Consider the following 9606-nt stretch of genomic DNA (forward strand, 5'->3'; position numbering starts at 1 on the left):
TGCCAAGGTTGGAGGCCACTGCAGAAGATGACACAAAAAACCCTCCCGACCTTTTTGCTTCTCAACAACATTTCAAGCTCTTTCTACACTTACAAAATCATCCTAATCATCCAAAATAAAAAAAGATTCATATTTTCTTCCAGCTTCGAGCAAAAAGCCCAGCAGCGATTTCCAACTCGGAACCAAATTAGAGACATTCTTTAAGTCAGTTTTGCCATTTTCCACACCACCCACTGGACACACAACTACACAAACGCCCAAGATTGTTAAAAGATGATTGTTCGGACAAACGGGGTAGGATACAAAACGCCACGTGCCAATACAGAAAGCGCAGCATGCACAAAGCCCCCCCGCCCCACGCACGTGGGGAGGGAAAGTGGGCGGAGCAAAGGGTGGGGGGGCTCCATGGAGGGCAAGGAGCGCTGCTGCCCCCCCTCCCCTCCCGCCCGCCTTGCTCCCCATTTCAAGCAGCCTGAATGTTGGGAGGGTCTCCCGGGCATTTCCCACAGGCGGCCACTAGAGGGCAGGCGCTGCCCGTGCTGCCTTCGGAGGGGCGCCGCAAAAGCTGCCTCCAAAGACGGAGGGAAAAGGGGGGGGAGTCCGGGAGGCCCCCAAATCTGGAAGCGGCTGCCGGGGGGATCCTGGGAGTTGAAGTCCACCCATCGGGAAGGCTGCCCGCCAGAGCCTCGTCCCACCCACCGGCGCTTCTCTCCCCTCCAGCCACAGGAGCCTCGCAGCCCCCCCCCCCCGGGGTCCGGCCAGGGCGGGAGGGGGAGTCCGGACCCCCCTTCAAACCGTCACTAAGCGAATGGCTGGTGATAAGTCAAGGAGTACCTGCATTTATTGGACTCCCCTTATTACCTGCCCTGGAAGAGTCATGAAGGAAGATTGTGTAATCTGGCTCTGAAGAAAGCTATTCTTTGTTTTGGAGAGATGAGGTCATTTTGATATCTTGCCCATTCCCACACTCCCTGTTTGATTCTGTCCCTACTGTGGAGAGGCAACCTATTTAGTTCTTCTTGGAACTCCATGTCCCTCGTTCTATTGATTACTACTTGCTTTGCTTGATCAAAGCCTGGGGACATCAAGAATACCAGTGAGAGCCCATGAGAGCCCAGCTTGTGATCAATCAGTTTCTAGGGGGAGGGGAAATTGTCCGTCAACACTAGTGGGGACAGTCCCTCTTGAAAGAAATGCATTTTAAGCCAAAGAATCACCATCATCTTCCAGGCTCTTACCTGAATTTGAGGCATGCCTGGCTCAATTCCTAACTGGGCATTTGGAGTTCCTTTGAGTGCAGCTAAGAGGGCTCGCAGGAATTTAGTTTGTGTGGTTTCTAACAAGTCTCTCTTTGCAAGGATTCCTGTTTGTGCCCCATATAGAATTTGCGACAATGTTTTGGCCTCGAAAAGTTTTAAGGCAGCAGGTACTAACTGACCTCCACCTGTATAAAAGAAGTGTTTAATTGCGTTTGAGGACCTGTTGGCTGCTTGCAATGTGTGATCCAGGTGTGCCTTCCATGTCCCTTGCGAGTGGAAAACCACCCCAAGGTATCTAAATGTTCTAACCTGTTCCAAACTATGTCTGTCAGGCGTGCCTCCATCAATGACCAAGAAAGAAAAACCCCAGCTCCATTGTTCCTGGAATTAAAATAGTTTTACTGGTTATGAAAAGATGGATGCATCTCCAAAAGGCACCATCATGTTTCTATGCAGGAGGGTTGGCCTTGACCAAGTCCAAACACCGGCCACCAGCATGCGCAGAAGACTGTGAGAAGAAAACGCCCTTTTCATATCACCCCCTGTACCATTCACTCCCATCCTAAATACCGTGCCCCCACCCTCCCCGTTTCTATGGCAGCCGAGAACCAGTAAGCGAAACAGAGGCTGACAATGTCCTTCTATTTGCCAGGAGTATTGGCGTGGTCTTTTAGCAAAAACTAAAACTTTTGATTTATCAAAGTTAAGGACCAGCTTGTTTTGCCTGCAATAGCCGAGTGTTGCCCTGATTTTGCGTTGTTCTAGGTTAGGAGGATGGAAATCAGGGTCCTGTAAGAGATCGATCAGGGGATTGATATAGAAGTTGAAGAGGGAGGGGGACAGGATGCAACCCTGCCGTACCCCTTTTTGTACCCTTACTGGGGCGGTTAAACTCCCTTGGGGATTGCACCTCACTTTCAAGGTGGAATTGGCATACAATTTTTGTATGAGGAAGAGGAGGCGTTGATCGATAGTGGTGCATTTTAATTTCCCCCAGAGGGCGATCCTGGATATTGAATCAAAGGCCTGCTTAAAATCCAGGAAGGCCACAAAAAGAGAGGATTTTTTAATACGTGTATTTTTGTACTAAATGGTGGAGTACCAAGATATGATCCACCGTAGATCTTCCTTCTCTGAAACCGGCTAGTTCGATTATCCCCCCTGATATTAGCAAATCCTGGAGTTTATAGTTTAGGTGTTTGGCATACAGTTTACTAATAACGCTCAGAAGACTAATGGGTCTATAATTGCCTGGGTCATTTCTATTCCCTTTTTTATAAATTGGTATGATAATTGCTATTCCCCGATCTCTTGGCATATGGCCAGTTTTATCTATGAATGTAAACAGAGAGGCTAAAAGTGGAGCCCACCAACTCCAACTGGCCTTCTTTTTGATTATTTCTGGCAGGACATTATCAGCCCCGGGTCCCTTATTAGCCTTTAGGGCTCCGATCAACCGGGATATCTCTTCTGGTGTAACAGGGGGCCAGTGAGGAGTTTGGTCCAAACTAGCTTGGCTCTCCTTGGTTACATAGTCAGGATCTGTATAAAGCTCCCTAAAATGCTCTTCCCAGGCATGAATCGGAACCTGATTAGTTGGGGGGTAGGGGGGGTTTCCCCAATCCCCTGGTGATGCACCAAAAAGGGATGTATTGTTTTGTCCTGACTGAAGTAATTAATCTATGTCAAGACTCCCTCCGAGCCACACTTTTTTCTTTTCTTTTAGAAGGGTCTTATATTGTGCTTTCAACTGCTTTAAGTAGTGAGTGTGATCCTCAAAAGGGGCATTTTTACTTTCCCTGTACTCCATATTATATATCCTTTTTAGTTGCAGGCAACCAAAACCATTTTTTATTCTTTGAGACCGGCCTTTGGGAGTGAGCTAGTGTTCTGTTAATGAGAACCGCATTCAAATTTAAAATTAAAGTTTTAAACCCCTCTAAGTAAGATCCTCCAAAGTTATTCCTTAGCAGAGATGTACGTAGCTCTATGGTTTCTGGAACTAACATCCGTTTGGTAACTTCCTTAGCATTTTCCTCTTTCCATTTAATTTTTACCTGGGTATTTTGACTCTCTAACCTGGGCAGGTAAGCTGTGCCTGCCCTCAGAGATCTCTGGTGCAATGTGAGAGTAAGGAGCATTATATTATGATTGCTTTCCAGTCGTGAGTCTTCCTCCATCTTCTGTAAGAACTTCCGATCATATGATATTATCCAGGAATCAACCGTGGATTTTCTTCCTGCTCCCCGAGAAGTATATTCTGCTGGATAGTCGCCCCATGGGGACCCATTAAGGATACAAAGATCCAAACATACAGTCATCTGTCCTACACACAAACCTGCCCGATTTGCTTTAGGGTCTTTAAATTGTCTGGAATGCAGGGATTCTCCTGTTACATTCTCATCATAGTGGATCTTACATTGATTAAATAATGCTTGATCATTTGGTCCCATTCTAGCGTTTAAGTCCCCCCCCCCCTATAATTATTGCTGCTTTGGGGGTATTTGTCTGAGCAGCCAAGAATAAAACCTTCTATGCTGTCCCAAATCTTATTGATCACACTATTCTTATTAAGTGGAGGAATATAGATATTAAACAGCAAAATATCCACCTGTTTAAATAGCAATAGCAGTTAGACTTATATACCGCTTCATAGGGCTTTCAGCCCTCTCTAAGCGGATTACAGAGTCAGCATATCGCCTTCAACAATCAGATAGATATAGATAGATAGATAGATAGATAGATAGATAGATAGATAGATAGATAGATAGATAGATGATAGATAGATAGCAATAGCTGTGAAATTCCTGTGGGTCGACCATGAGGCCAATGTTGAGAAAAGACAGGAGACGAACTTTCTCGAGATGGAGCGACCCAGATGAGAGTCTGAGAGCCCCTTTTATTGAGATAGGACAAAGGCAGGAGGAGCAATAGCATGTGCTTAAAAACAGCCTGTAAAAGTACAATTTCTAATCTACTGCTCAGTCTATATATGGTGAAATCCTGGACGTCAATGGTAGGGCACATCTCAGAATGTTATGTTATTCACTATCAGGATGTTATGGCGTTCTAGGAGTTTGTTTTCTCCTGTGTGATTCAGCGTGACTCTGCAGGCCCTAGTATGAACTGGGCCATGGAGGACACACACCTACACAAGGAACTATATTACAACATCTCCTACTTTTTTATTTTCTTTTTGTCAAAAAGACTTTCCCTCTTCATCTGACAGGGCTAATCACAGCATTCTACACATAAACCAATAAAAAAATCACATCATGGCAAAGGGTGGGCAAAGGGGGAGTAGAAAGTTACAAGCTGCATGGCATAGGGGGGAGAAAGGGCAGGTGTGGGAGTAGCTGGCTCACATAGTTCATGTTACATGAGGCTGCATAGTGAGTCCTGGCCATTTAGGCCGGAAGGATGTTTCTGGTGCAATGTTTTTGCATCCCTGTGTATGTGTGTTTCAGACAGCAGAAACTGCCCTGCACACACACACCCGGAATGGATTCCAACACTGTTTTTGTTTTAAAAGGCAGCGTCTCCTTCTTCGTCGCTGGGCATGCGGATGGGATCTTTCCCCATGAAAGGGGTTGACTGTTCATGTAACTCCATGTGGTTCACAATGTGATTATTCTTCTGTGGAGCCAAGCTAGAGAGTATATTCTTACACATAGTTAATAAAGAGGGTAAACATTGAATACAGCAACACAACAGTATCAGCAAAGCAACAAGGGTTATAATGGTCTTGGCAGTATTTCCCAACCAGCTAAAATTTGGTAACCAAGAGGTCATCCAATCCCACCAGGAGTCCAAGGCCTTGTATGTTTGTCCAACTGTTTGAACGGTATCATGTAATTTGTCCACACTGGTTTCAATTTGTTCGGACTGGTTCAAATAATGACAACAGGTAGCATTCAACCAAGCACATAGTAGGGGGATCTGCGGCGAAAGACGGGGCAGCCGGTCGGGGGAGTGGAGGATGGAGGGTGCTCTGCCCTGTTCTCCAGGTCAGAGACAGAGACAGCCTCAAGCTGTGGTTCCTGCTGGTTGGTCATGGTCAGGCTGCTTCTGTGTTTGGGTAGGTGGTTGTATAGGTGGTTTTGGCAAATATGGTCTTACGTGCCATCCTGGAATCCAAAGAACTTTGTCTTTTAGATGGGTTGCAGCGTAGTTCCTTTCCCAGGTAATCAGGTCAGCAGGTCCTCGCCACATCAAGTCAGGCAAGCAGCGATAGTAGACAGGTGGACGGGAGGTGTCTGCAGTAGGTGGAGCTGCAAAATGACGAGTCGCTGCCGAGGATGGTGGGCTGCCGGTGTGTTGCACTGCTGGGAGGCCAGGGGGCATTTTCCCCTATTGCCAATATATCTGTCCAGGGCATGTTTTAATGTCTGGTTGGCGCGCTCAGCCAACGCCTGACCCTGGCTGTTATAAGGAATGCCGAATTTATGCACAATGCCCCATTGGTTACAAAAGGCAGCAAACGCTGCACCTGTGTAAGTGGAGCCATTGTCTGTTTTTAATTCTTTTGGGCGTCCCAGCGATGCAAAGGTCCAAATACAAAGATTAATAACATGTTTGGTGGCTTCACCCCTTTGGGGGGATGCCATAATGTAGCCTGAATATGTATCAATGGAAACATGTAAATATTTCCAAGGGGCAAATGGAGGATATTGGGTAACATCCATTTGCCAAATTTGGCAACACTCTGTCCCCCTGGGGTTTACCCCCATCGGGAGAGGGTTTGCCTGCTGGCTACAGGTAGGGCACTGCTGAACAATGGCAGATGCCTCATTTGCAGTAATGCCAAATGGTTTTATGAGCGCTTTTTTATTCTGGTGAAAGTAAGAGTGGCTATCCCAAGGTGTGATAGCAGAACAAACATTGACATGGGGTGGGGGGGGGGCTGATGCCGCAGCGTCAGCAACATCATTGCCCTCCTGGAGAGGCCCAGGGAAGGGCTGATGACTTCAGATATGGGAGACATGGAAAAAATGACAGCGAGAGGAGACAAGACCTTGTAAAGTGAGAAACAGAGACAAAAGTTGTGAATCAATAGAAGAAGAGAGATAAGACTCATACAAAGAGGTTATAATCTGAGTCACATAAAGACTAGCAAGAATTAAGTTAAACGGTTGTTTGTCAAATAACTGAAAGGCCAAGATGGAAGCGGCCAATTCATCTCTTTGAGCAGATTTTTGTGGCTCTGTGAGCTGGGTGTGCCATGTACCATCCTCCTGCCAGGCACAGGCTCCCATCGGCAAAGACAGTTATAGCGTCTTTGATAGAATAAAGCTGTTGAAGGAGGCTTCCACTGGAGCGGAAGGGCTTTTGTAATTAGGGCTGCAAAAAGGGAGGGTGTCTGAGAAATAGTGGGCAAGTGTCATGAGATCACATTCTTGGGGAATCAAATTTGGATTGGGGAGGCCGCACTGCAGCGTTCCCATGGGTTGGAGAATTTTATTAACAGCCCGCAAATCATGCAAAAAACGCCATTTACCAGATTTCTCTTTTATAGCAAACACAGGGGTGTTATAAGGTATAAGGTCTGTGGGATATCTCTTCCCTCTTTCGAAAGAGCCAAGGTGGCGCAGTGGTTAAATGCAGCACTGCAGGCTACTGCTAGATCAGCAGTTCAGCGGTTCAAATCTCACCGGCTCAGGGTTGACTCAGCCTTCCATCCTTCCGAGGTGGGTAAAATGAGGACCCAGATTGTTGGGGGCAATATGCTGACTCTCTGTAAACCGCTTAGAGAGGGCTGAAAGCCCTATGAAGCGGTATATAAGTCTACTGCTATTGCTATTGCTATTGCTCTCTTCTCTCTGTGTCACTTTCTTCCCTTTCTCTTTCCCTCTCTCCTCTTTGTCTCTTTCGGTCTCTTTCACTCTTTTTCTTTCTTCCTCTCTCCCACTCTTTCATCACTTTCTCTTTACTCTCTACTGCCCAACCTGTCCCCATAATTTACCTACGATTAATCATGTTTGCAATAATTTGCGGGGCGGGGGAAGGGGCGGAAGGGAGAGGGGAAACCTTCCCTTCCGGAGGGGCCGGGGGAGGTGGAGGAGTTTCGGAGAGGGCCATCGCCTGGCTAGCAGGAGGGGCGATCTCCTCGTAGCGCGGGGGAGATGTTGCCGAAGGCTTAAAAGCAGCCCCCTGCATATCTTCCTCATTAATTTGAAGGCATCTTACAAGAAGTCTCCAAGTAGTGAGAACTTCTGGCGGGGCTCGAGGTTCCTTATGGAAATAAATACCCAATTGGAGCCATAAGGAGACTTTAAGAGAGCCCTTCTCAGGGTAAATGGGACAATTCTTAGATGTAAGCCAATAGAGAGAGGAAATGTTTTTTCGGGGGAAAGGGAAGCGGGCGACCTGCCGCTTGAGAGATTGCAACAGACAATTTGACTATATCCCGAAGCTCCTGCAGGTGTGCAGTCTGAGCCTTCGAGAAGCCCGAGCCCATACTCACGATTTGGGAGGGTTCTCTGTTCACTGACGGCCGGCCCTGGTTGCGAGACTTTGCACAGTCGGGGGTGAGTGAAAGGCTGGCGACACAGGTTATCACGTCGGGGTCACCAAATGTGAAATTCCCGTGGGTCGACCATGAGGCCAATGTTGAGAAAAGACAGGAGACGAACTTTCTCGAGATGGAGCGACCCAGATGAGAGTCTGAGAGCCCCTTTTATTGAGATAGGACAAAGGCAGGAGGAGCAATAGCATGTGCTTAAAAACAGCCTGTAAAAGTACAATTTCTAATCTACTGCTCAGTCTATATATGGTCAAATCCTGGACATGAATGGTAGGGCACATCTCAGAATGTTATGTTATTCACTATCAGGATGTTATGGCGTTCTAGGAGTTTGTTTTCTCCTGTGTGATTCAGCGTGACTCTGCAGGCCCTAGTATGAACTGGGCCATGGAGGACACACACCTACACAAGGAACTATATTACAACAAATAGCAATAGCAGTTAGACTTCTATACCGCTAAAGAAGCTGCCCTATGATGCTCAGATGGAACAGCTACCCGAATTCCCATGTCTCTTTCCATACCCACTTCCCCGGCCTCTTATACACCCGGGCACAGGGCATGGGCCAGGTTTATCGGAGGCAAGGAGGGGAACGATGGGTGGCGGGTAGAGAGCAAAGTTATTCTACCAGATGCACCTCTAAGGATTCCTTTAAAACAAAATTCATTATCTGCAGGACTACATCACCCAGGGCATCCGTTTCAGCCTGCAGACGGGACGCTTGTAAAGACGCGGGGACCAACAACCTCCTTGGATCAGCAGTGGAAGGGACCCTCTCAAGGGCTTCAGACCACCCATACAGCCCTAAAAGTGGAAGGCCTGGCATCTTGGATTGATCACTTCCAGAGTGAAGAAATACCCACGATCTGCCCGTCCGGATCCCTGGACTGCGCAGCCTGTGACTTTCTCAGTAGCAGAACTGGGACTGAAGTTATTGTTCTGGAACCAAAAGCCTCCGGAACCATAGTTGTTTGAGAGGAGAACTGCCATCTCCCATAGGTGTTTTCTCAATTAGAACATTTCCCCAAAAGGTGTTTGTAGCTACCCACCCTAGGAGTTACCCAATTATTACCACTAGCTGATTAGCAGTTAGACTTATATACCGCTTCATAGGGCTTTCAGCCCTCTCTAAGCGGTTTACAGAGTCAGCATATTGCCCCCAACAACAATCCGGGTCCTCATTTTACCCACCTCGGAAGGATGGAAGGCTGAGTCAACCCTGAGCCAGTGAGATTTGAACAGCCGAACTGCAGAACTGCAGTCAGCTGAAGTAGCCTGCAGTGCTGCATTTAACCACTGCGCCACCTCGGCTCTTCCTGGTGCGTCTGTGTGTATGAAGGCTAAGATATTAAGACAAATAAACTTAACAACCTTTGGGATGAGACCACATGATCCAGACATTTATGAGGTTTTTCTCCTGTGTGGATCCTTTGATGTGTATAAAGGCTGCTCCTCTCACTGAAGCTCTTTCCACACTCCAGACATTTATGAGGTTTTTCTCCTGAATGGACCTTTAGATGCTTTCGAAGATACTGATTTCTCTTGAAGAATTTTTCACATTCCGGGCACTGATATCTCTCTTCTTCCTCCTGGATCCTTTGGGGATTCCGGGGTCTTCCGAAGGACCCTCTGCCCTCCAGGCCCGTCTCGGCGTCTTCCCCCGTTTCCTCCTCCTCGCATCGCCCTCCAGGCAGCCGCCTTTCCCGGGCTCCCCCTGGGCTCATCCCTCTTGCAGCTCCGGAGGCCCCCGGCCTTTCCCCGCCATCTTCCGGGGCTACTCCGCGGGGCCCGCTCTCCTCCTCCTCCTCTCGGGCGGCGCTTCCT

This window comes from Thamnophis elegans, chromosome 17 (assembly GCF_009769535.1).
Source record: "Thamnophis elegans isolate rThaEle1 chromosome 17, rThaEle1.pri, whole genome shotgun sequence".
Lineage (NCBI taxonomy): Eukaryota > Metazoa > Chordata > Lepidosauria > Squamata > Colubridae > Thamnophis > Thamnophis elegans.